General features: G+C 40.2%; 1 protein-coding gene and 1 pseudogene across 2 annotated transcripts in view; one reads left to right on the top strand and one right to left on the bottom strand.

The window, feature by feature from the left end:
- Positions 1-22114, bottom strand: part of LOC121909696 — a 34789-nt pseudogene extending 12675 nt beyond the window's left edge.
- The window catches only part of amot (angiomotin), a 111715-nt gene continuing 104458 nt past the window's right edge, over positions 19152-26408 (top strand). For both annotated transcript variants that reach the window (XM_042430340.1, XM_042430341.1), the window contains exon 1: positions 19152-19452. The gene's annotated coding sequence lies outside the window, so the exon portion shown is untranslated. The remainder of the gene's footprint in view (positions 19453-26408) is intronic.

Genomic DNA, 26408 nt, shown 5'->3' with positions numbered 1-26408 from the left:
ACTAGTAAGCGACTGCGCACAACTAGTAAGACTTTTCTTTAACATGTTGGGCTTTTTGCCGAACTAGTTGGCATTTTCAGCGCACTAGTCGATGACTTGGTCTTACTAGTACGCCAAAATTGCGCACTAGTCGACATCTGAGCGCAAGTAGTTAACTAGTAAAGCGCTGCGACTGTCATAGATGTTAACTAGTGAAATTTTTTTACGTCAGTAGTAATACTAGTCGCGCGCAGATGTCGACTAGTACGCAATTTTGTCGAACTAGTAAGACCAAGTCGTCGACTAGTGCGCCGAAAATGCCAACTAGTTCGGCAAAAAGCCCAACATGTTAAAGAAAAGTCTTACTAGTTGCGTGCAGTCGCTTACTAGTGCGGCGAAAAGCTCAACTAGTTAAAGGAAAGTGTCAACATGTACGAAAATTTTCCTACATGTTCGGTCAAAGTGTTTACATGTTCGGCACAAAGTCTTACTAGTCAAAAGAAATTTGTTCTAGTAGTTAACTAGTAAGGCAAAAATCAGTGTTACTAGTTAACTAGTTAAATTTTTTTGGCACTTACTAGTAGTACTAGTAAGGTCAAAACAGCCCACTAGTGCAACTAGTTGGCATTTTGGCTCCTACTAGTAGTACTAGTGGACATTTTGGCTCTTACTAGTAGTACTAGTAAGCATTTTTTGAACTTACTAGTAGTACTAGTAAGTTAAAAAATGTGCTACTAGTACTACTAGTCAGCATTTTTGGTGCTTACTAGTAGTAGTAGTAAACATTTTGGCTCTTACTAGTAGTGCTAGTAAGGTCAAAAACACTCCACTAGTGTAACTAGTGGACATTTGGGCTCTTACTAGTAGTACTAGTAAGAGCCCAAATGTCCACTAGTACTACTACTAAACATTTTGAGCTTCACTAGTAGTACTAGTAACACGGAAACAGGGCAACTAGTAGTACTAGTGGACTGCATGCAAATGAAGCCGGCGGGACAAAGATTTTGATTGGTCAGTGTAGAAACTGTGTGCTGGACCTCTTAAAGTGCCCGCTCTGTATAGTAACTTGAGTTTTAGCAGCACTCATTTCAGGAAGCCTGTTAATTTAGTTTATTTTATATTAACATGAAATGGCAATTGAATGCATTTTGGTAGATTAAACATACAACGACATGAAAACCAAAGTAAATGTAACATTAATATTTTTATGTTTAGAAAATTTGCAACTACAGAGAATTAATTTTAAAAAGTCTTTTCTCTGTTCCTCCACCGCGTCTGCTTGGTAACACGGGGGAACTTCTGCTTGCCTGTGTTGTTCTTCCCAAACCGCTTATCTGAAGTGACAAGCAGAAGTTCCCCCGTGTTACCAAATTGTTGTTAATCATTTCACATACAGATGTCACTCATTTCAATGCCGCGGCCGCAGTGAAGAAGCTGAAATAATTGATCCAGGAGTCGCTGCAGTGCGGAACAACAACCAGCAGGTGGCAGATGAGAGCCGTCGATTTGCAGCTTCTGTCCGTCTCTCATCCATAGATTGTTTATAAAGATATATATTAATAATATTTATAATATAGTCTATGCTCTCATCATGCTCGACAAGCAGAGAGAACAGAGAAACCCCGTGAAGCTGTCTGAGAATTAGTTATAAGTTATATTTTCTGCCGGACCCGTAAAGTAAACTAAAACATTACAGTCTTAATTTCATAAAGGACATTTATATTATGATATTTAAACCAACCATCCGTCAACACAGTTTAGACCTCAATATATGAAACATGTAAATTTGTCCCCTCCAAAAAATGTAACCGACTGATCATCAGAAGCCGAAAGAAAGCTGATTGTTCTCCCCAGTATTCAGAGTTAAACTGACTCCAAAACGCGCTGGACATGAATCATTCACAGAAAACCTGCAGCGTCTCGTTTGTGAGCCAGTCTGTCTCATGACATTCATGAAATAATCATGAAATTTAATCTATCTAGTTATTTTCCGTGACACTCTGCACGACTTTCAAACTGATGTATTTCAGTTGGAAGTAGGTTTGTGCCTGCAGCGGGTTTTTTTCCTCATTTGTTATTCATTTTTAACTATGACTACGTCACTCAACATTTAATCATAAGATATTATCCTTGATTTTATTTATTCATTTTAATATTACCAGCCCGGTGGGGCCGGAGAGGACGCGTATGAGTATTTTCCTCACTGTCGATTTTAGTATCTTTAACATTTCTCAACATACCGTTACTATGGTGATGACGCCAGCTAAAGCCGTAACATATAGTCAGTATAACATTATATAAAACTGCAGATTGGTGGTAACGTACTGTAGTGTATATTGAAGTGTAAAGAAAATAATGTGTCTATGTATAATAAACTCGATCAGCCTTAAACTGCGCAGTAAACAGAATTTGAAGCTCTGTGATTGGCTGACCGGAATTCCCGCCGACCGGAAGTGTTTTCCTCACTGTGATCGTGTTAAAGTTTTGTCTTAATGATATCTTTAAGATTTCTCAACACAACAACACCAACGTGTCCTTAGTAACTCAACAGTAAGATAGGTTAGTGTTAAGGCCATCAGTCATCATTATTTCTCCTCTGATTCTGAGTAATAAAGTAGTTTCTGTCAGGTTGTGGTAGCGGAAGGCTAGGGAAGAGCATTGTGTTGTGGGCGCGTTCGACTCCTGGTTTTGCTGTCTGCCGTCAGTTGGCTTCATTCCGTTTCAAACTGCCGCCGTCCGCCGCAACCCGAATCCAAACACCACCATGTCTGTTTAGAAAAAGCTGATTTATAGCCTGTGATTGTAAAATGTGAAGTTGCTCGTTTAATGATATATTTCCAAGAATATGTGGCTGAGTATATTTAATATGAAATCATCTTTCTTAAAACAATAAAACCCTCCAACGTTGTGTGTTTATAAACGGGATGAAGACGAGGTTATAAAACTGGACTTTATATTTCACTTCCATCATCAAACTGGACTTTAGATTCTGCATAGCATTCAACCTCTTACTGTTACATAATCTAATTATTTATTAATTATGTTAATAATTTCCCTTAATTTAAATTAATAATAATTTATTATTAATTTATATAATTTATTCTCTTGTCACTTTCATATATTTCATTCACTTCAATTCTTTGTCCATATTTGCTCTGTACAGTCAATATTTCATTTCAGGTTTCCACTCTATAAATAGACTTTAAAATTTCAACTTAAATCTAATATTTCTTTATTGACTTAATTATTATTATTATTGTTATCATTATTATTATTATTATTATTATTATTAGTAGTAGTAGTAGTATTACCTTACTTTTGTGTATTTTCATTCTTGTGTGTTGCAGATTTTTGTGAGCAAACACCAAGACTCATTTTCTGTATGTTTGCATTGGCTAATAAAACAGATTCTGATTGAATGAGCTGCTGTATGTCATACTGACATAAAATCCCAAAACCAAGAATCATAATCAGGGTTGTGTGAATAGTAGCCCAGGGCCGGCCGTGGTTTAGGCCACATAGACGGTCCCCTAGGGCACCAAATAAGGGAAGGGGCACTGAGTGAGTTACTGACAGGTTTGCTTGTTTCTGTTCAGGTTTGGAAATTGAGCAGTCGATGGGTTTTCATCTGTTGATTTTCAAAGCCTTACTTGTCCTTCAGCCACCAAACACTCATTGAATGGCACCTTGACCTCCACTTGCCTTTTGTCCAGAGAACTGGGAGGATTTGTCTGGGCCGGAGGTATAAATGTTACACTTCATTTTAGTGCGAGTGTGGAACTATTGTTGCACTTTTTGGGGCTCCAATTTAAATCTCACCTAGAGCATCAACATAGTCAGGCTGGCCCTGTAGTAGCCTACCCTCACCCTAACCGAAGCCTACAGTAATGTACCAGACTATCAGCAGTATAATAATCTCTGAAGGTGACTCATTCTGGTCACTATTTCCCCTAAAAAAAAAAAAGAAAAAGAAAAAAAAGCTTCATTTTATACGTAGCTGCTTGAAAGTTTGTGAACTCTTTAAAATTTTCTGTATTTCTGTATAAATATGACCTCAAACATGATCAGATATTTATACAAGTCCTAAAACTAGATAAAGTGAATCCAATTAAACAAATGAGACAAAAAAAAATCATTTTTTAAATCTTTTTCGTTTATTTATTGAGGAAAATGATCCAATCTAAGATATTTGTGTGAAGCAAAAGTATGTGAACATTGACTGTAGCCACTGCAAGAGAAGCCTTTAGTTTCCTAGACGTTACCCTGGGGTCTGTTGTGGCCTCCTGGACTATTACACACCTGCTCTTGGTGTGATCTTTGTTGGTTTACCACTCCGGGGGAGGGTAACAGTGGTGTTGAATGTATTCAGTTTATATACAGTCTGTCTGACAGTTGACTAGTGGAGTCCAAAGTCTTTAGAAATGGTTTTGTAACCCTTTCCAGCCTGGTGATCATCAGCAACTCTTCTTCTAATGTTCTCAGAAATCTCCTTTGTTTGAGTCATGACACACTTCCACAAACCTTCTTTAAATAAGGCAGGGCCTCCCAGACTCACACTTGATTGTCGTCTTGTTGATTGAAACACTCGACTCTATTTTCCCTTTCAAATGAAATGATAATCCTAGAGGTTCACATACTTTTGCCACACACACATATGTAACGTTGGATCATTTTCCTCAATTAATTAATGAAAAAGATGAAAAAAATGTTGTTGTTTTTTTATCTCATTTGTTTAACTGGGTTCACTTTATCTAGTTTTAGGACTTGTGTAAATGTCTGATCACATTTTAGGTCATATTTATGCAGAAATACAGAAAATTCTAAAGGGTTCACAAACTCTCAAGCAGCACTGTATCTCAGTCCTTCAAAGTTGTCTCTGAGACCAGGTCTGGGATGGTTTGTATCTGTGAAATGAGAAAATTAAAACTTTGACGTAGAGTTAAACCAAACACATCGTTGGAAAGGTCTCGACCTGGAGAGTAACATATGTCAGTATGAAGGTTCTACAGGGCTCCTGCTAAGAAATATTGACCTTTGAACCTTGACCTTGGTGCATGTTTGAAGGCTTATAATTCAGCAACATAAGGGGCTTCAGACATGAGACCGACTGTTATCGAGAGCTCTGGACCTCAGCTACCATGTGAGTAGAGTCAACAACTGGGGAGGTGGTAAAATATGGTTAAAATTAATTTTCACATATTTATCAATTAGATATTTAAAATCTGATTACATACATGTGTTTACTGTCCCCTTAAACTCCTCAGTTTACTCTCAATTAACTATTTACAACTTCCAATTGTAGGAAAAACAGTCATGTTTATAAAAAATAAAAATACAATTCCCCAGAGACAAACACTGCATCTGGACCGCTCGATGTGCCACCTGCTGGTTGTCGCTGCGCACTGCAGCTGCTCCTGGATAAATGATTTCACCGCCTTCACTGTAGTCACATCAACTGAAATGAGTCACATAAATAACAGCCGTGCTGCTAACATATAGGTGTTATGTGCTTATTGTTGATCAAAGTGAGCCTGACAGAGTTTATTTTTCTGATATAGGCTCATTCATTGTTTATAATGTAGTTAATAAACAAGGTGTAGTAGTCACATTTGATTTTAATTTTTGAACATTACTGTATATGTTGGGTGAGTTACTGCCGCTCATTAGCAAAAATATAGTATATTATTTCTCTGTGGTGACTTGGTTTTAACCATCACCACTGCTAAATAATGTGACGATATGATATGAATGATAAAATGTTCATGTGACCGTGTTGAAAGGAAAAAGCAAGAAGCAGAGCAGCTGCTTTTCTGTTTTAGAAAATGATTACATAGCTTTGTGTTGTTTAAAAAGGCAACAAGGAAAATGAGTCAAGCAGTAAACAACAGAAAAACAATTGAATACCTTTAGATTCATTGTTGTTAATAGAAAAAGTAATTCATTCATGCTTTATTCTGCATGGATAGTAAGCAAAGAGCTGGCGGTTAACAACAGTGAAAACTTATCAGGCTTTACAGGGTTAAATTTTGGCCGGGTGGAGTTCTTGCTGGAGAGCCAATAGGAAGGCACAATGTCCCGCCTCCTGATTAGCATTTAATGCAACTAGTGCTACTAGTGGGCATTTAGTCTCTTACTAGTTCAACTAGTAAACACTTTTAGCCTTACTAGTAGTACTAGTAAGGTCAAAAACACCCTAGTAGTGCAACTAGTGGGCATTTTGGCTCTTACGGGTACGACTAGTAAACATTTTGTCTCTTACTAGTAGTACTAGTAAGGTCAAAAATGTGCTACTAGTACAACTAGTAAGCATTTTGGCTCTTACTAGTAGTACTAGTAAACATTTTGGCTCTCACTAGTAGTACTAGTAAGGTCAAAAATCGCCCACTAGTGTAACTAGTAGACATTTTGGCTCCTACTAGTAGTACTAGTGGACATTTTGGCTTCTACCAGTAGTACTAGTGGACATTTTGGCTCTTACTAGTAGTACTAGTAAGCATTTTGAGCTTTAGTAGTCAACTAGTAAGGCGTATTTGCGCTCAAGTAGTCAACATGTTGGCGTTTTTTCGGCGCACTAGTTAACTAGTAGGACTTTGAGCTTTACTAGTTGGGTCCAGTCGTCGACTAGTGCGCAAAAAAGGTCAACTAGTTGGGATTTTGGCTCAACTAGTTCGGCGTTGGGCTCAACTAGTACGGCTTTTGTCCGAACTAGTTGTCCAAAAGTGTCACTAGTTGCTGAAAAAGCGTAACTAGTAGGAGTTTTTGTTCAACTAGTACGGCAAAGTTGCGAACTAGTTGGACAAAATGTCCAACTAGTACTGCCAAAGTCTGAACTAGTAGATGACACTTAAGTTTGATATCAAGGATATCTAATAGATGCTAAAAGGGCTTTCCATACATAGTACTCCATTACCCCACTAGAACACTGCACTCCCAGAATGCAGGCTTACTGGTGGATCCTACAGTCGCCAAAAGTAGAATGGGAGGCAGAGCCTTCAGCTATCAGGCTCCTCTCTTGTGGAATCATCTTCTAGATTCAGTCCAGGGGGCAGACACCCCCTCTACATTTAAGAGTAGGCTTAAAACTTTCCGTTTTGATAAAGCTTAGAGTTAGGGCCAACCAAGAGCTTGCCTTGGACCAGCCCTTTGTTATAGCTATAGCCTAGACTGCCGGGGGATGCACTGAGCTACTCTCTCCTCTTCTCCATATGTATGTATTCATTTACCATTAATGCATGTTACTAACTTGCCTTCTTCCCCGGACTTCTTTGTGCTTTCTCATCCGCAGGAAACCCTATGAACCGCGCTGACGTGGGGACGTCCCTCTGTCCTTCTCCTGCTGTGCTTGCTTGAGTTTCACAAAACTGTCATGTCCTTCCTCAGTCCAGGTCAATGTGTCTTTAAATCTCAGTCCATGGTCATGTGTCATGCTCTGCAGAGGCTGATCTGGGCATAGTTGGGCATCCACTGCCTACAGTACAAAAATGTGGGGAAAAGTGCAAGGAACAGTGCACACAGACAGACAGCCTGTATTTCTCCCCCTCACAGCACACACAGGACAGAACACAACACACAGGTAAACAGCTTGCATCTCTCCCCCCTCACCTGACCCTCTGCTACACATAACTCAAGGAATTTAGTGGCTACCTCTGAATGCTGTCCCCCAATCAGGGACCCAACAATCCCACCCCATCCCAATTTGTCAGTGGTCAGCCACAACCAATCTCCTTTCCTGTCACAGAATCCAAACAGCTGAAATTCACTCCTTTAAATGTCAAATTAAATGGTAAATGGTAAATGGACTGTACTTGTATAGTGCCTGTCTAGTCTTCCGACCACTCAAAGTGCTTTTACACTACGAATCACATTCACCCATTCACACACATTCATACGCTGAATGGGTACAGGGGCTACCATGCAAGGTCCCAACCTGCCCATTAGAGGAAACTAACCATTCACACACATCCATACACTGATGGCACAGCCATCAGGAGCAATTTGGGGTTAAGTATCTTGCCCAAGGACACATCGGCATGTAGACTGGAGGAGCCGGGAATCGAACCACCGACCTTCCGATTAGTTAGCTCTACCTCCTAAGCCACAGCTGATTAGTGGCTAACAAATCCCTCTTGTTTAATGATCTGATAATTGAAAAGAATTTACACTGTATTTTTTTAGTTGAGACCTGGCTAAACAGCACTACTGGTGTGACAACAGTGATAGAGGCTTGTCCTCCAAACTATCATTTCTATCAGTCAGTCAGACAAAACAAGAAAGGAGGGGGGATTGCAGCCATTTTCTCTACACAGTTTGTATGCAATGACATTGACTTGGGTGAATGGGTGGGCACCTTAGAGGGCACTTTTGCTGTATTTTTTTTTGTCCTTGGGGGGGGCGGTTGCCCCCCTGCCCTTGAGTCTACCAGTGGGCTGGGGAGCAACAGGCTGTGTCCAGGAAGCAATGAACTGCGGCTGGGGAGCAACAGGCTGTGTCCAGGCAGCAATGAGCTGTGGCCAGGGAGCAACAGGCTGTGTCCAGGCAGCAATGAGCTGTGGCTGGGGAGCGACACACTGCAGTATTGTTGGGAAATGTGTGCTTATTACAACCTTTGGACTACCAACAGGAAAAACAAAAGGGGTAAGCTATGTTCTGCTATTGCTCTGGAGATTGTTTTCTGCTCCTTTGTTGAGGAAATAATGTTGTTTTAGCTGTGTGTGCTCGGGAGTGGGTGACTTGTCCTTCGTCACTTCTGTTTAATTCTCACAGAATATCCAGCCCGGGTCCTTCACATAGAAATCAGTCCACAGGCTGTTACAGACAACTGAGAAGGTCGGGGAAGGTCTCGTTTTTTATGTTACATTACTACTTGTTCAATGGCAATAAAAAAACATTAATATATGTAAATTCCTTCACAATTCTACATATAGAACTCTTAACTATCTGCCCTCAAGAGCACTGCAATCATCTGCTGCTAGTTTACTGGAGATCCCCAATTCCCAGCAACAGCTGAAAGAAAATGGGAGGCAGCCTTTGTCAATTCACCCCAAAGCGATGGATCACACTACCAATAGATATCAGGGAGGCCAGCTTGCAAAATATTTTTAAAAGAAAGCTCAAAACTTATCTCTTCACCTTAGCCTTTAACTTAAGCACCTTTGCACTTCTTTTAAAATGTTGAATTTTACTTCATTTTATATATTCTGTCTTAACTTTGTTGTTATTATTTTTTATTTTATTGTTATGCATTCTATTTTCACTTTGTTTTATCTTTTGTCAAAATGTTTATTTCCCACTGTACATTTACATGTTTTTATGTTCATTTTATGTCTTTTGTGTCTTTCTTGATGGGAAGCACTTGGTGAATGTAATTTCTTTTGTTATAAAGCACTCTGAGCTGCATTTTTTGTATGAAAAGTGCTATACAAATAAAGTTATCATTAATATTATTACAGTAGCCCATCATGCCCAAAAATGCCATCATTTACTTTTTGTGATTGGTTTTGGAATTTTCAAGATGGCTTGGATCATGTCATCTGACAATTTCTTACCCTCATGGGAAATAATGTGGCCTAGGAATGTTACTGCCTGTTTTACCCACCTCAATTTAGAGAGACGGGCTTTGTAGCCTTGTGCTGCTAGATATTGTAGTAATGCCACTGTGTCAGCCTGACAGGCCAGTTCACTCTTGGAGCACAAAAGCAGATCATCTACATACTGGAGGATGATTCCTTCCAGATCTTGATGTAATGCTGCTGAACAGACAGCAGGTGATTCAACATATCCTTGACTCATACATGTGAACGTATGCTTTCCCTTTAAAAGTATATGCATACCTAAATTGTGAATCTGGATTTACTGGTATGCTGAAAAATGCAGTTGCTAGGTCGACTACTATAAAATACTTGCTGTTACTTGGTACCCGGATTAGGATTGTGTGAGGATCAGGGACCACCAGTGCCCTGCCATGTACCACATCGTTCACTGCTTTTAAATCTTGGACAAACCTCCAAGCCATAGGCTGGCCATCCTGTGGCACCTTTTTGACAGGATTGATAGGTGTGCGCACAGGTGAATCTGGACATGGCACAATTACTCCCTTTCCTAGTGATGCATTGGTGTTATTCCCTCAATAGCCTCTGGTTTAGTGAATACTGGGTTTTGTATGGTCTTTAATCACATTTAGGCTTGACAATTAAAGGTGATGCATTCTTCATCAAACCCACATCATATTTGTGTTTGGCCCATAGTTAAGTTGGAACATCTGCCAGCTTTGGATCAGAGACAGTCAATGATGTCATTATTGTGCTGACATGATTTTGGCCTCTTTGAGAGAATATATGCACTGCATGTAATATAAATGTACAACCAAATGATTTACTGCGTATGTTTGTTGAGGGTGAGTAAAATACTCCTTCTCCCTCATCTGTCCAATCATAAATGTCATTGCAGCATGTCACGCATGAACCAACATCCTTCCACTTTTTGTATGTGTTTTTGTTAGAGACACATGTGGATCAAAAAGGATTTCAGAAATCTTTTGAGCTCATCAGTTCTCTGCACAGATAATGCACAAAATCCATTCCCCCAGAACAGATGGGCACCAGTTAGAAAACCTGACTCTTTCCTTTTCTAAACCACTGTTTCTCAAATCCTTCATCTGGTCCTGGTGTGTGTTTGACATAGGCAGTGCAGTGTAAATCTTAAATTTGCATGCAGTCTATCTCATTGGTAGTTACATGTTTAGCAAAATCTCTCTTCCTGCCACTTACATTTTGGTAATTCTGCTAGGGGAATAATTTTCTGAGCTATTAGCATTTCTGTATCATCAAGTGTGTGTGTGTTTTCTCACCCTCTGCCAAGCCCTTTCCTGCCCCCCCTGGTTCTTTGTTATCACTGGCTTGTTTTATCACCTTTTCTGCATGTCTAGTGTACCCCAGAACCTCAGCGAGCTGCCCTCTGTCCACATGAATGCAATGTTTAATCACATTGTCTTTGATTTCTGGCAAAAGTCATTCAACCAGGCTGGGCACTCCATGGAATATCCCGATCTTGTGGCCAGGCTGCATTACCAGTCCCTTCCACATGACCCCAGCCAATGCCAAGTTTACATTTCAGCAGTCTCTGAATTTCTCAGGAAGTCAGAGGATGATGTCGTAGTAGTTCCCGGAGTTGCAGGCAGAATTCACCTCCTCCTACCTTGGAGAGGTGTTGTAGTCCTTCCATTACTTCTTTCAAGTCACTGTGTGTCCATGTGCGGTATACATGCATGGTTAATGCTGCACCATTCTGCCCTCCCTGTGGATTTGGTACCTCCACCACAGGCATAGGGCTGCCTCTGGGCTGCATGAAAAGAGAGTCTCCTTGGTGAGAGGGATTGCTGTAGGGTGTTGACAAAGATGATAGTAGCACTGGGGGTGGTGATGAAGGGCCGGGAGTTGAATGAAAAGATACTTCTACTTGTGCATGGTGCTCTTGCTGCTGCTACTCAGCATGTCAAATGTGGTAGGCCATGCCTGGTGAGGAGATGAGTGCATTTACATAGGGTCCATCAATGGCTCCCACTGCTCCTAATCCACCAAGATCTGGAGGCTGGATTCGGTGGTTGGCAACTCCTTCACACTCTGTCTGGTGCGGGGGTAGTTGCAGTGCTGTTGCTTGATTTGATTTATTGATTTGGACAGTGTGCAGTTTTAAACGTTAAAGATGCACTGCACCGGAGTTAGCTCGAAGTTAATTTGCATCCATAGTCCACCACAATTAAAACACACAACAGCACAACAACAAACAGTATAAAGCAAAAAAACAAACAAAAAAACAAACAAAAAAGACAACCCCCCCCCCCCCCCCCCCCCCAAAAAAAAACACAAAACAAAACAAAACAAACAATAAAAACCACACAGAACACACCATACAAAATACAAAATACAAAGCTACACACAACAGCACATCACATACACCCACAATGTCAATTAGAAATTAATAATGTAAACTAAACTCAGTGACTACAGTTCTTCATATCATCAGATAGGGCATTCCACAGAGTTGTGGCTTTCACAGAGAAAGCTGACTGCCCAATTGCAGTGCGACAAAATGGTATGGTATAATCTTGTATAGAGGATATTCTGGAGGATCTAATAGATTTTATTTTTATAATTACTGAGCAAGTTTACACAAAGTCACATTGTGGAGGAGGGGCCAAACCGTTTAAAATTTAGGCACAAATTTGAGAATAATCTAAAATTGTCAAAGCTCAGTAAATTGTATTTCTCCAGTACTCTACAGTGATGAAAATGCATTGGCTTTTTGTCCAGAGTTTTTAGAGTTTGTTTGTATTAGGACTAAAGAGATTTTATGGCTGTTTCTCCAGCCTGCCCCCAACATGTGATGCAATAAGACATTTGGGAAAGAATCATAGCATGCATAAATATCTTGGCTGCGACCAAAGAGAGACAGTTTCTAATATGTCTAAAATTTGCTAAGTTGTACTTTATGGTTTTAACCTTTTTTTAAACATGTTTCCTAAAGTTCAAATTTAGATCCAGTGTCACACCAAGATATTTAAAATCAATAACTATGTCAATTTTTCACCTGATTAAAATATCAGTATTAGGAGGTTGTACCGTAGTTTTAGAGGAAAACATACCTTTTGTCTTGTTTACATTTAGACTCAGGGGAACATTCCAGGTCCTGGTTTACTATCACAGTTGAGAGCTTAGAACACTGGTCCCCCCCATGTGTACAGGGCTCTGGATGAGCTAATACGTTCAATCAATAATCAATAAGTTCCAAAATTCAATTGATTAGCTTGTCAGCACTCAGAGATTTTCATATTAAATAGTGTCCTCACCTCAAGTTCATTTTCTCTTGAGATTGGGTATCAAGGTATCTTAGCTGAAACGGGTGTCTGTCCTTCTCATCCCCTTAGGTTGATTACAATCTTCTCTGGGGAGAGGCTTGGGCTCCAGGACCCAGTCTCGGCTGTGCACAGTTTACCCATCAGTCTGGATCCAGGGGTCCTTGAGTTACCAATCCTGGACGAGCCCCCAAATTGTTGTTGCAGCTGACATATCACCTTGTCTAGTTAGGTGATAAAGGTAATTAAATACCAGAGACATAGTATTTTTCCTAACTCTAGCCAAGCTTGAATAATTTTGCAGTGCGGGTGTGCAAGGAGTACCGCGCAGCCCAGAAGAGTCAATTGTCGAAAAGAAGATACTATGTTGCAAAAAGAAGGGAGCGGTGGTCTTCTCAGCAGTGGAACAAACCCTGCTGATGGAACTATATGAAGAATATAAAGGAGTCATCAACAAAAAGAGCAATACTGCTGCGATTAACAAGGTGAGGACGATGGCTCGACAAAAAAATTGCTGACAGATTAAAATCGCAAATTATGTGAGTTTACTCAAGCGAGTAGTGATGGCCTAAAGGTTAGAGGAGCATGCTTGCAAACAGAAGGCTGACAGTCGGTGTGGTGGTTTTATCTTTATTTTAGGGATGCATGACATTGGATTTTTTGCCGATATCTGATGTGCTGATATTTCCAACTCACTGTGGCTGATTGCCGATGCCAATATCGATATATGCACCGATACCGATATATGCACATATTTTTTTCCAGATTGCTGAGGAGACTATTATGCATGCAAGCATAGATTGTACTAAGAATGATCAAGAAAGACAATATATGAAAGAAGAATTTAGGAAGCCTTAAAACTTTAATGAACCTGCCAAGTGGATGGAGCAGAGTTTTCATTAAGTTCATTAGACAGACAGGATTAATGTGTAGGATTTAATCTCTGGTCCACACCCCGGAGCAGTAATGCACCTAATAGGCTGATTGCCAACTGCCATTATAAACCAAAAAGATTATTTTTCCAAACAGAGTGGTACACCCTGTCAGCTGAGGTGTTTCCTATCTGTGCAGCCGAACTTAGCAACTCCTCGACAGACTGTTTCTCCCTGATGGTCCTGGTGCTTCCTCCGCAGGCTCCACTTCACTCAAGCTGCCTGTCAGACCCGCCGCTTCTCCCCACTTTAACCTGAATAACAAACCGGGGTTCGGTGCTCTGGTTTGATCCACATAAAGAGCCTGGTGGAGCCTGCGGAGGAAGCACCGGGACTGTCAGGGTGAAACAGTCTATGGAGGGAAGCACAGTCAGGCAGCGGAGGAGATGGCAACAAATCGGCCTCTTATATCGGCAGAAATGGCCGATGCCGATATTTCATTTTAGAGCTTTTATCAGCCAATACCGATGACATGCCTATAATATTGTGCATCCCTACTTTATTTGTTAATAAATGAACATTCAGATCACTGATTATGAGAGAAAAAAATCCTCATTTGTGAAGGAGAGATGTTTAATGTTCAATTTATGGAAATGTTCAACTTATGAGCTAAGTCTTTTCATAAGAGGGTGCCTTGATGTGATGATTTTGTCTACAGGGCCTGACTCTGGCCTGCAGGGCCTATCTCTGGCCTCAAAGGTCTCATACAAGAGATGTTTTAGGTTCACAGCGCCAGTCTGGGCGATAAGGTGGTAACCTCGGATGAGTAACAACAGCTGCCTGCATTATTTTTCCAATTAGTTCATTCTGACACCAAGAGTCCTTGTTTCTCCCTTCCCTGGTGGCATGACCTGAGCAACTCTATAAGAAGTGATTGTTTTCCTGTTTGTGCTAAGTTTTTTATGTGACTGTATCCATGTGTACACTGTGCTAAAGGCCTGTTTTCAACAAACTTCATACATTCAACTAAGCATCAACTGGAGCCTGTGGAGTCTCTTCAACAATTATTCAACAAGTACAAAATTTTCCCTATCACTGACTGTGGCTATATTATCAATAGGCTAGATAATATTAGATGTATGTATAAAATTATGGTGTAGTCAAGTTAAGAGAACCAACTTACGTTGGAGATGAAGAAACTGGAGAAGGATTTAAGTACAGTGGAAACCTCTATATTGATCTGTCTGGGTCAAATATCACTATAAGTGGTTGATTATTATAACCGATTTTTAAATTTACTTCTAATGCAGAATACCATCTAACTGACTTTTGTATTGCAAATTTATTAGCCTACATAAATATAAAGTAATGAAACAGACAGCTTTGCTATATACTGAATTTTATTAACTGTTTCAAAATACAGTACAGCTGTTTCAAACGCAGTGTGCACACATTTTTGAAGCAGTGGGGGTTCTGACTTTTGCCAGTGTTCCTTCTTTTCCCTGGTAGCAGAACAGGCAAAGAGAGCGGTGATCCTTTCCTTAGATTTCTTACCCCCCTTTTATTGTCATAAGCTTTGAGGAGACTACATTTTTCATTGAGAGAAAATGACTTTAATTTTGCTGTCATGATTTCAATGTACATGCAGCACCAATCTCAGGTAGGCAATAATGGTGCTGCAGCCACTAAGTAAAAAAAATAGAATTACCATAGTTTTAATTGTTTTTCCATTTTTCCATGTTTTTCCTTTTCCAAACATTGATAATTGTAACTGTGGTCACTATAATTAGTTTCCGCTGTATAAATTTACAGCATAAAGTCATGGTTGGGACTTTATTACATTTTCTTTTTGTCTTAACAGCTTAAACAAATTGAGTGAGTGAATGAATGCTAAGCTTTCAAATAAAAGGGTTCACTCCAAAACAAAGGTGACGTTGAATAAAATGGGTATTAACTGAAATAGGCATTTTTGTAAAGGTCCCTTACAGTTTCTCCATCTTATGTTTCTGAACACAGACATGACAAAAGTGATGCGAGTGCGAAAAGACACTTGATGGAACAGTCTTTTGGGATTCTGTTTCAGCCCATTGGACATTCCTTGACACACAGCTAAATTAAGCTAGACAGCCTGCCATGGAACAAGCTAGTTTAGTGGTATAAGTTGCCATGATTATTGAGCTGGGAATCATATAACCAGCAGTGATGGAATGGAACTGTGACTTAAATTAGTGAGGCTTATCGAAATAAGCCAAGCCTTTTCTTTATCCAGCTTGATGGAATATCCCCAGGGCCTTGACAGAAAAGCTGTTTATTTTAGTTTACAGTACGCACAGATTTTATGTTGCTGTTTCTGTGAAACTGTAATGAGTGGTTGTTGCTGCTTCTGCAAGTGAGTGACTGTGTGGGTATTTGGTTGCTTTGTCAGGCTGTTATACTGCTGTGTGGTTGGGTCGTTGATTTTTTTTTTTTACTGCTTTTGTTTTGTTGCTGTGTATTTGTATTTATAGTTTAATGTCAACGCTGTGTGTGTGTGTGTGTGTGTGTGTATGTGTGTGTGTTTGTGTGCATGTGCATGCATGGTTATCATTGAGTCCCAGGCAATGTTGCCATGCCTTTTATGAGATGTAATGATTTTTTTTCTTTTGAGTTTCACACACAGTTTCACACTGATGCCTGTAATGTAACTTAATAAAACACTAGTGATTTAAGAAGTATTTTCATATTTGCCCATTTTTGCCCAAAATACTGTACCTAATGGCTTTGGAAGAAGGCCCACTTATTTTTCTTTGTGCCCACCCACAATTAGGTATCTGGCGATGCTACTGGTTAGTATGAGTAATTCTTGTGTGAGGCTCAATGTCTAATGATGAATGAGTAATGCCTGAGCTGTGTGACAAGAATATTTGTGATAGCCCTTGCGTTATTTGGGTTGGGTCATACTATGTCCTTGTTGATAATGTATTGAAGTTCACTTTTACCAAAGTGGCACTTTCTTTGTTTAGCTTGAGTCCTGACTCTTGTATTGTCTGCCCCATTGCTTCCAGGTTTTTGTTGTGGGTAGCTTTGGCATGGCTGTGAGCAGTGTGTCATCCATTTTGACCACAGTGCCATTGTGGCCCCTCAGCAGAGATCTCAGGAGTGGAAGTTATTCCAATTGGCAACCTCTGGAAACAAAACTGGCCCCTGTGGAAAAAATGCTTGTTCAGGCCAACTTAGGAGTTATGTCCGCCAAGGTGAGAAGGATAGACATTTCCCTGTTGACTGCTTTGCTCAGGTTCTCTAGGTTCACAGATTCTTATTTTGCTGCCTTTCTTGGTGGCAAGGAACAGTTGCAGCTGTGCTCTCGCTGGCTGTGTGACCACTCATATGTTGTTAATGGAGATTTCTGAGACTGAGAGTGCTTGTACCACTACTACTTTCTATAGTGCCACTCTATCGCTTTACATTTGCAGCTTTTATGAAAACAGCATAGATGCCCATTACCAATCTGTCACAAGGCTCCTCCCTTGTAGTCCCAAAATCGCAGTGTTCCACCAGCTCATATAATTCTCTCACAAAAACCTCCATGGACTCGCTGGTCTGCTGTGAGCACTGATGAAAACATACCCTTTAACATTTCTGCGAGGTACAAACGTGAGCTAGATCTTCAAACATGAGTGAATTAAAGACAGATTCTGCTTCTTTCTCCATGGAATACAGCAGTTAACTTGCACCACACTAACTTATTACCCTTATTTAACTTTGTGGCAATGAGAAAACAAAGACTGTAAAAAATATAGACGTAGGCAAGGTGACATCACCAATTGGTTTCTGAAGAGCGGTATTAAATAAATATTGATCAGAGCAATCAAAGACTGTAAACAGTGTATGAGAGCAACTACAGTTTGTAGTCTGGTAGTGTGATAATGGACTAAAATGGTGATGAACCACACCGGCATAATAACTTTAATAACTAATGGAAACTCCATTATCACAAAAAGTGCAGCAGTGTTTCTACTGGCTGCACAAGCACATCCTGAGGACCCCCTGAGGAACAACCTCACTTGAATTTGTCCATTGTGCAGAAAGTGAATGGGAAACGGAATGACTATTCATAGGATGGAAGTGTAATTTGACCATACCTTAACTTCCCTGATAAGGTCTCAACAACTTCCTGTTTAGACCACATTACCCCAATCCCCAATTAGCACCCCTTCTTGGCTTCCCATTGCTTCCAGAATACAGTTTGAAATTCTATTATTCACATACAAAGCATTAAATGAATCAGCTCCAAGCTATATCTCTAGCACGCTAAGCCCCTATGTATAAGGGCACACACTTAGGTCAGTGGAAAAAGCTGTTCTTGCAGTTCTTGTGTAGAGTGTAGACTTGCAACCAAGGGTGACAGTGCATTTGCTGATGTGGCACTTAAACTGTAGAATGAATTACTGTTTACAATCTGCACAACTACTTTTGTATTTTTTTTGTAAATGTCAGCTAAAAAAGCACCTTCTTAAATTGGCTTTGAACTGATTGTATGATTTTATATCTCCTGGACAATATTATATTATTTTATTTTATATTTTTATGTAGTTAATCTGGTTTTACCCCTCACTGTATAATTTTCTCATGTTTCTCATGTCCTTTGTTAAAGAACTTTGTAATTTGTTATAGAAAAGTATAAATTAAGTCATTATTATCATTATTATTATGTGTTGCTCCAAAGATTATGGGAAATGTAGGCCAGCGCAGGCATCAAGATGTCAGAAACAGGCTTAGCTGTAGCAGTAGATTCCCCTTCACTGGAATTAAGGGGGTCCAGTAGCAACATACTTTTGATCATGTAGTGTAGCCCTTTAGCAATCAGGGTTACACTACAGGGTGTCTGAAGTCATGTATTTGCACTGTCGCTCAAAATACTGACATTTTGTACAGTACTCAACTCACAAAAGCCGTTTTTCATGATGTCTTTTTCCTCCTTCGTACCTTTTTCCTTCTCTGAGTTAGGGATGTAAGATGAACCTGAAAGCTGATAGAATAGTTTGATAAACTGATGTAAAATGGACTCATTCGACTGTTGTAAAATGGACTCATTCAGTCAAGTTTGTCAGATCTCCCTGCTTTATTCTTAAAAATAGGCTAGCTTCTAAAAGTTAACATGCTAAGAGTATACTATAATTTGACCGCAGAACAGTATTATACTGTATATTAAGGCTATAATTTTGTCCTATTCTTAGCGCTTGAACTAACCTGAAGTTTAGTCTTGTATATGCTGGTCTGTTATGCTAGACTGAAGAGATTTACTCGATTACAAACACAGGTAGAGAAGAAGCGAGGAAGAGGGATTTCCCTGCTTCCAAAAACTCTTTCCTGTAGTTTACATGAGCTCGGGGAAGGGGAGGAGGAGGAGGAGTGGGGTGGGGGGGGTTGGACTTATTCTGCATTCCACTCTTACTGCAGACCAGGCAGAGAGGAGCTTCCTGCCACTTCTCCCGTACCGCTTCCTTTTTACGGCTAAACATGAAATCAGTGGGGAAGGACGAAGACTTTGTGGCCGCAAACAAGCTCCTTTTTCTGGAGAAAGGGTTAAAACCAGCGGCGAGACCCACGATTGTCCGGTGGGAACGAGTTACATTATTGTAGAGGAAGATTTTCGGCAGCCAGAGGAGCAGCCTCAGTCCCGCAGGAAAGGCGAAAAATATCCAAAAATGATGTTTCACTGGCGGAGAGTTGAGGGACCGGGAAAGTAAGAGGAAGGAGCTCTACAAAAAGGTAAAACTATGCGTTCATTGGCATATGTGCTAGTTACAAATACTGAATAAACAATTTGGCGTTCTCCTCATTTTAACGTATTCTTTAAACACAAAGTAAAAACTTTGAAGGATAATAACCCGATAACACAGAGAAAACTCTGTTTCGGTAGCAATGTTAGTCATTTTTTCCTTCCAATCACGAAGGCAACTAGAACAAAAAGCTGTTTATAGTTTCCATCTGACGTGACTTCTTATGCCATTCACACTTGCTTTACGTTTGATCCGGCGATGGCTGCTGTGAATTAACGACTTTAAGGAACTGATGTAGTTTCTGCAAATACCAGTAACTGCAGCTTGGATGAAGTGAAGTGTTTGTGGGTGTATCCACTGTATCCCTGCTTGTCTTATCAGCAGTGCCTCTATTAGTTGCTTCTTCATATTCCTGTTTGGGGTCCTCACAAAGGATTCTTGAAGTGGGTCCAGGGGGTCCTCAGGGACATGGAAAAAACATTTAAGTTGGTCTGTCACTGGCATTCACTGACAAGGTTTCTCTAAGAACATTCACATGCATGCTGTAACCAGCTTAATATGAGATTTCCAACACAGTGTTAACAAAGGTTTGGTATGTAGCCTACGTACTGCAACATGTGACCTTTGACCTGCAGAAAAATCATAGGCACTTTAAAGCAGGTTTGGATCATTTGCATCATGTTTACATCTAGGCTCTTAAATGCACATCCACATTTTTCTACTGATTATCACCTTAATTACAGATATTCAGGTCTGGCGTGTAGCACCAGAATGGGTCAATCAAAGGGCAGTGTTTCTCTTATAATAGTAGCTGCCAGGCCAGCGAGAACCCCCGCCGGGTCAAAAAACAATTTTTTAATGCCAAAAATAATGACAAATCTCCATTCATTCGGAAATCAATAGCGCTTTGGAGCCTCTGTGCAGCACTGTTCCGAAAAGTGAGTTAACTACTGTGTCGTTGCCTTGGAAACTATTGGTAGTGTTGCTTCTTTTAAGGAATATGGCAGTGCATGATATGTGTAGTGGTTGAGTGAGTGGTTAAGTGAGAGAGCGAGTGGCAGAAAAGTGACTATGAATGCGAGCTGAGCAGACGAAAAGGTTAGCAGTAAGTTGTCTGTCTGGCAGTAAATGTACAGTACAGGCTACATTGTGTCAGTGAATAAATGCTGCAGCTTGTCAAGACCAAGAAAAGTCACATCTGTTGTTTCCCCAACTGTTGGAAAAGTGAAAGGGATTAGCTCCAAAGTCAACAACAATGGGTTAGCCTAACCTGCAGACACTAAAGAGAAATAGAGTAAGGAGAACTGTGTGGCTGCTGAGTCTCCTGACTTTTGCACCCCCACCTCCAGACCAAAGCAGTCAACCTAGGGGAAACACTGAAAGGCTTCCTTTTTTGCTGGATCATAGCAGTCAATGAATACTGTTTCAATTTCAAATGTGACTATGTGTCCAGTAAAAATAAAACAATTCTTGTTTCTTGCTTCTTGTTTACCATATGATGATGTTGATAGGTAAGATTTTTGGAGTGGCAGGGCATTTTGCAAATGCCAGATTGTGAGCAGCGAGCAGCACCTCCTCTCTCATTCAGTGTACAGCCCGCGCATTGCACAGAGAATCCTACTTTCTGCTAGCTAGCAGCTTAAAATTTAATGTAGTCATTTAACGTAACTCCTTTGTATGGCGAAACAAAGCAGTTTGCTTAAATTCGTCACAAAAAGACATTGTGAGGAGGATGACAAACTACTCCTGTGCCAATTTCTCCTCTACAAGTGCCAAGTAACAACAGGTATGTGTCTGCTAATTCAGCCGTTGACGGGGAATGGGCTGAATTAGCAGCTGCTGCTGACGTAGCTGCATCTAGCTCTCCAATGACAACCTCCACAACTCCATGCCAAAGGACAGGAACCTGCAGTGTGCAGCCATGCATAAGAAAAAAGCAAATTTAAATATTTTACCCTCCTATTGTGTTCGAAAAGGGTTTACACCAATACACCCTTAGTGTTCTGTTCTGGGGTCTGACCCGCATTTGAATTCATTTAACAAGCACTGAAAAAAACACAAATTATCATCCAGTAAAATGTTTTTATCTGCTAAGTAACTTATTATCCATCTCTAACCATAATATATAGGGCCTATACTAATTTGATATTTTATGTACCTTAGATCACTTACAATGTAGTAATTGTTTTAGTTTAAAATAGTCACAATTTAAGCTATCTATTTTATTGCTTATGAAGAACAGAACAGGCGAATATATTATAAGACCATGAGAGGATCTGATAAACAAAAAAATTCATAAAATAACTTGTTTATATTTTCTTATGTGAAAATGAGCAAATATTGTTACATCCGTTGTGTATATATACTTGCCGATGGAAAAAAGGAGTATAGTCAATTACATTTCCAAAATCACTTTATTTTGGTCAATCACACAACAAGACTCAGTTGTAATTTTTGCCCCCTCTGTTTAAGCCTCATGTGTCTATAGAAAAATAGCAAAACAACAAAATCTTTGGCTGAGATATAGATGTTGTTTCAGAACCATGGACAGTGCTGTTTGGTGTTGGTAGGGGGGTGCGTGTGCTGCATGCACCCCCACAATTTTTACCTGCCCCCTCAGTCACTTCATCCTGGCATTGGGCCTGGTGCATGTATGTGTGGTTTATGGGGCCTTGGTGCCAGGCTATATTCAAGTGTCATTTTTAACGTTACTGAGGATGTTGGTGCCAGTGTACCTCTATCCATATACTTGATTAATGATGCTGTTGTGTCTGTCAGCTGTGTTTGTGTGAATATGTGGCCGCCATGCCAGGCTTTGCACTGCTGTTAATGTTCGTCTTGGTGCCTGTAACATTACCTCTGATGACGTACAGTATAAGGCTCGCATGAATAAACTGTGGCACAGTCAGGCAAGTACGGTAGTATATAGTATATACTATTTTGGTTAACATATGCATTTCAGAACTGATTGATCTTGGACAGGTTAGGCCCACCTGATTTTCTCTGTGCTCACCTGCACTGTGATTTCTGCCTACTGTTACTGATTCAGGTACACCTAGCGAAACTACTACAATCTAATACTACAGTACTGAATCCTATAATTTTTATTTTTGTTGAAACCATTTTTAAACAGGTGTTCATTCAACATTATAGTCATTTTGGAGGCTGGAATTAGCGCTCCTGTTGAAGTTGAATATGAAGTCCACCATATCTATGTGGACCTAATATTAGAAATACCTCTCATTATAACGTAAAAAACAGTGCAGTCATCAAGGTGCATAATAAATCTCAATCAATAATCGATGCATTCCAGTATGCATGTTGTTGATATTATATTGGTAAGTGATTCTGCAAGTTTTTCTTCCTAACAAATACAAAAATCACTGATTTCGCTGAGAATCACCGAGTTGCTGTTGACTTGAGACTCAAGGGCCTCCTCTGTCCCCCTAGACAGAATTTAAGCTTCACTCCACTATTTTCAGTGAAGCCTGCTGCTCGTTTCCTCTGTGTCTTCAACTGTTACTGGAGCTGCTGTTGGCAGCTGGCTCTGCCCACTTCCTGTGTGGCTCTCTGCCTCACTGATGACTGAACCGAGAGTTCATCCATCACTGGTTGAGACAGAAAGAATTTCCAATCCAGGTCTTTGTATATTTGAAAATTGCACAAACAAGTTTTGAATTTTGCAAACATATTCAAAAAAAGGACACAATTTTGATAAGAAGAACGATCTACATGTTCATAGTTTTACATTATCCAGAGCGCCAAAAGTCTCAAATCAAATTTAAAAAGTACAAGTATGAATCACATGTAGTATTGAGACAAGAATTTAGATGAGCTATTTCTTAAAGCCTGAACTCGGTGACCAAAACAGATTTAACTCAACGAAATTCATATTCAACACCAAGTGTTATAAGTTCTGTAACAATAGGCAGAAAAATATGCATTTCATAGCTTGATGTTTTCTGTCTGATATTTTCTGTTGTGTACTGGCTATGATATTTATAACAGAAATGTTATAATAAGTCACATAACACAATGTTATAATATGTGGAGTTCTCTCTTTGTCTCCTTATCTTTATTTTGTGGCAATACATAATACCCATAACATGAGACAGACTGTGTGTTAATGGCAAGTATGTGTACAGTATAGTTTTCAGCCATGTGAATGACATTAAAGCTGCAAAATCAGGGGACATCTCTGTGTTGATGTAGCCTGTGAGTGGCAGCTGGCGATTCATCTTTTCTGGAATGTTAAGGAGGTAAAACCCAGGCCGTAAGACTTCATCACTGCACTGCAGTCTTCACACTTCCACAGGAAATGAGCTTCAAAAAATTCAAATGGGTTTAGTGTATGGATGCATGATATTGGATTTTTTGCCGATATGCTGATATTTCCAACTCATTATGGCCGATTACTGATACCGATATACGAACATTTGAGGAGACTATTATGCATGCAAACATAGATTGTACTAAGCATGATCAAGAAATACAATATATGAAGGAAGAATTTAGGAAGACTGGACCTCAGGAGCTCAGCGTTAAAAGTTTAATGAACTGCCAAGTGGGAGGTAGTAGAGTTTTCTTGGAGTTTATTAGACAGACAGGATTAATGTGTAGGATTTAATCTCTGGTCCACACTCTGGAGCAGAAGGTGGTGGTAATACACGTATTACACTGGTTGCTAACCGCCGTTATAAACCAAAAAGAAGTTGTTGTTTTTTCCAAACAGAGTGGTACATCCTGTCAGCCGAAGTGTTTCCTATCTGTGCAGCCGAACATGGCAGCTCCTCGATGGACTGTGTCACCCTGACGGTCCGGTGCTTCCTCTGCAGGCTCCACTTCACTCAGCTGCCCGTCAAACCCACTGCTTCCTCCCACTTTAACCTGAGTAATAAACCGGGGCTCGGTGCTCTGGTTGTATCCACATAGAGAGCCGGGGCTAACGTTAGCTGAAAGGCTATGTGGATCCACTAGTAGATGAAAAAATCCATTGGCCAAGCATTTTTACCAGCCAATATATCTTATAATCTTTTTCTGTTACATATACATTCATTTCAGTACATTTCATTTGGATAATAAGGTATTGCCAAGCACCAAATGCTGATAGATTTTCTATTTGACAAAACTAGGAGCACTCAGTTTTGCAGCACTGTTTAGATGTGTGTAAAAAAAAAAACACATATGGTGCACGTGTCTACACTGTACAGCAACAAACAGTCATCAGTATTTTATTACATGACTATTTTCGTACAAACATTTACCCGCCAGTGTGGGGGATAGCCTTCTTAGATTGATTCGCCAAACAGAAAATCTACCTGCATTTGGCGCTTGGCAGGTGTAAATTTTGAACCCTGACTAACACTAACAGCTAGATAGCGGAACCATGGACACGAGAGGAGACTATTCTGCGCACTTGTGTAACTTTTATTGACATACGCTGAGCTGCCGATAAACACTGGCAGGGCTCAAGCAGAAATGTACTGAAAGTGATAACTGACAAACCTCATTTGATATACGTCATTTGATGCTCCTATGGTGCACTGCAGGCATCAAATTTTAAATGCCAACACCACAGAACCAACACAGATTTGTCCTTTCATTATTTGTATTAACTGCTGCATTATGCAATGAATGAATGAAAAGGAGAAATGCAGAGGAGAAAAAATAAACTAAGCATCTGTTTCCACAGTAAATCATCTGAGTGTTTGATGGTTATTTGTGCTGTAGAACATAACTGCTGTGAAATAATCAGTATAACGTTTTCTCTCATTCACCTGCTTTGTTCTCACTACCGCTCACTCTTTCGCTCAAACACCGCCGCGCTGTTTCTCTCTCGCTCTCTCGCTCGCTGTTGCTCAGCGGGCTTGTGCTATCTTTCTCTTTTTCAGCTGCAGAGAAAACAGCATTGATCGCTGGGTCCTCATTTGATGCTCCAAAATCGAAACAAGGTCGGAGCTGGGGTGTCAAGGCAGTTTGACGTGCCTCATAATGCCTGTGGTGCGTGTTTGGCCATTTAAAACAATAAGTGTACTTCAAAACGTGCGCGTCAGACGTGTTCAGTGCATTTGAGCCTTCATTGTATGCAACGCATGAGCAAACTTTACACCACGGTTACTACTAGCTAACCACGACGGGCTCTCCAAGCTATTATGCCCAACTACAGTGATATATTATCTGCACTGTAGTTGGGCAGATAACAGTGAAGAGTATGAAACCTATGAACAGAAGAGTCATTCTTATACATTCTCTCATTGGGCTTACCTCTAGTCATGAAATAATAGTGAAATTGAAATATTCCCCATTTTTCTGGGGACCCCCTGGAAGTAAATGCTAAATAGACTGTACTTGTATAGCGCCTTTCTAGTCTTCCGACCACTCAAAGCGCTTTTACACTATGTGTCACATTCACCCATTCACACACATTCATATGCTGAATGGGTACAGGGGCTACCATGCAAGGTCCCAACCTGCCCATCAGAGGGAACTAACCATTCACACACATTCATACACTGATGACATAGCCATCAGGAGCAATTGGGGTTCAGTGTCTTGCCCAGGGACACTTTGACATGCAGACTGGAGGAGCCGGGAATCGAGCCGCCAATCTTCTGATTAGTGGACGACCCGCTCTACTTCCTGAGTCACAGCTGCTCATTGAAGTCCCTCAAGGACCCCTGGGGGTTCCCGGACCCCACTTTGAGAACCACAAGGGCTGTGTTTTATGTTTTCTTATGAGTTTTTATTTCAATATATGTTGCAATGAATTCAATTCATTAGAATTTGTTATTGAAAATATTTCTCCAATCAGATATTCTGAACAGAGCTGGTGGAAGGCTTGTGCTCGGTGACAGACCCACACATTGGAGAATTTAAATTCTGGAATAATAGAATTGTAATACTGAACTTGGGAAGTGACTTGTGTTGAATGGATCTCAGTGTTTC

Source organism: Thunnus maccoyii, chromosome 13 (genome assembly GCF_910596095.1).
Source record: "Thunnus maccoyii chromosome 13, fThuMac1.1, whole genome shotgun sequence".
NCBI lineage: Eukaryota > Metazoa > Chordata > Actinopteri > Scombriformes > Scombridae > Thunnus > Thunnus maccoyii.
This window is presented reverse-complemented; position numbering and strand designations above follow the sequence as displayed.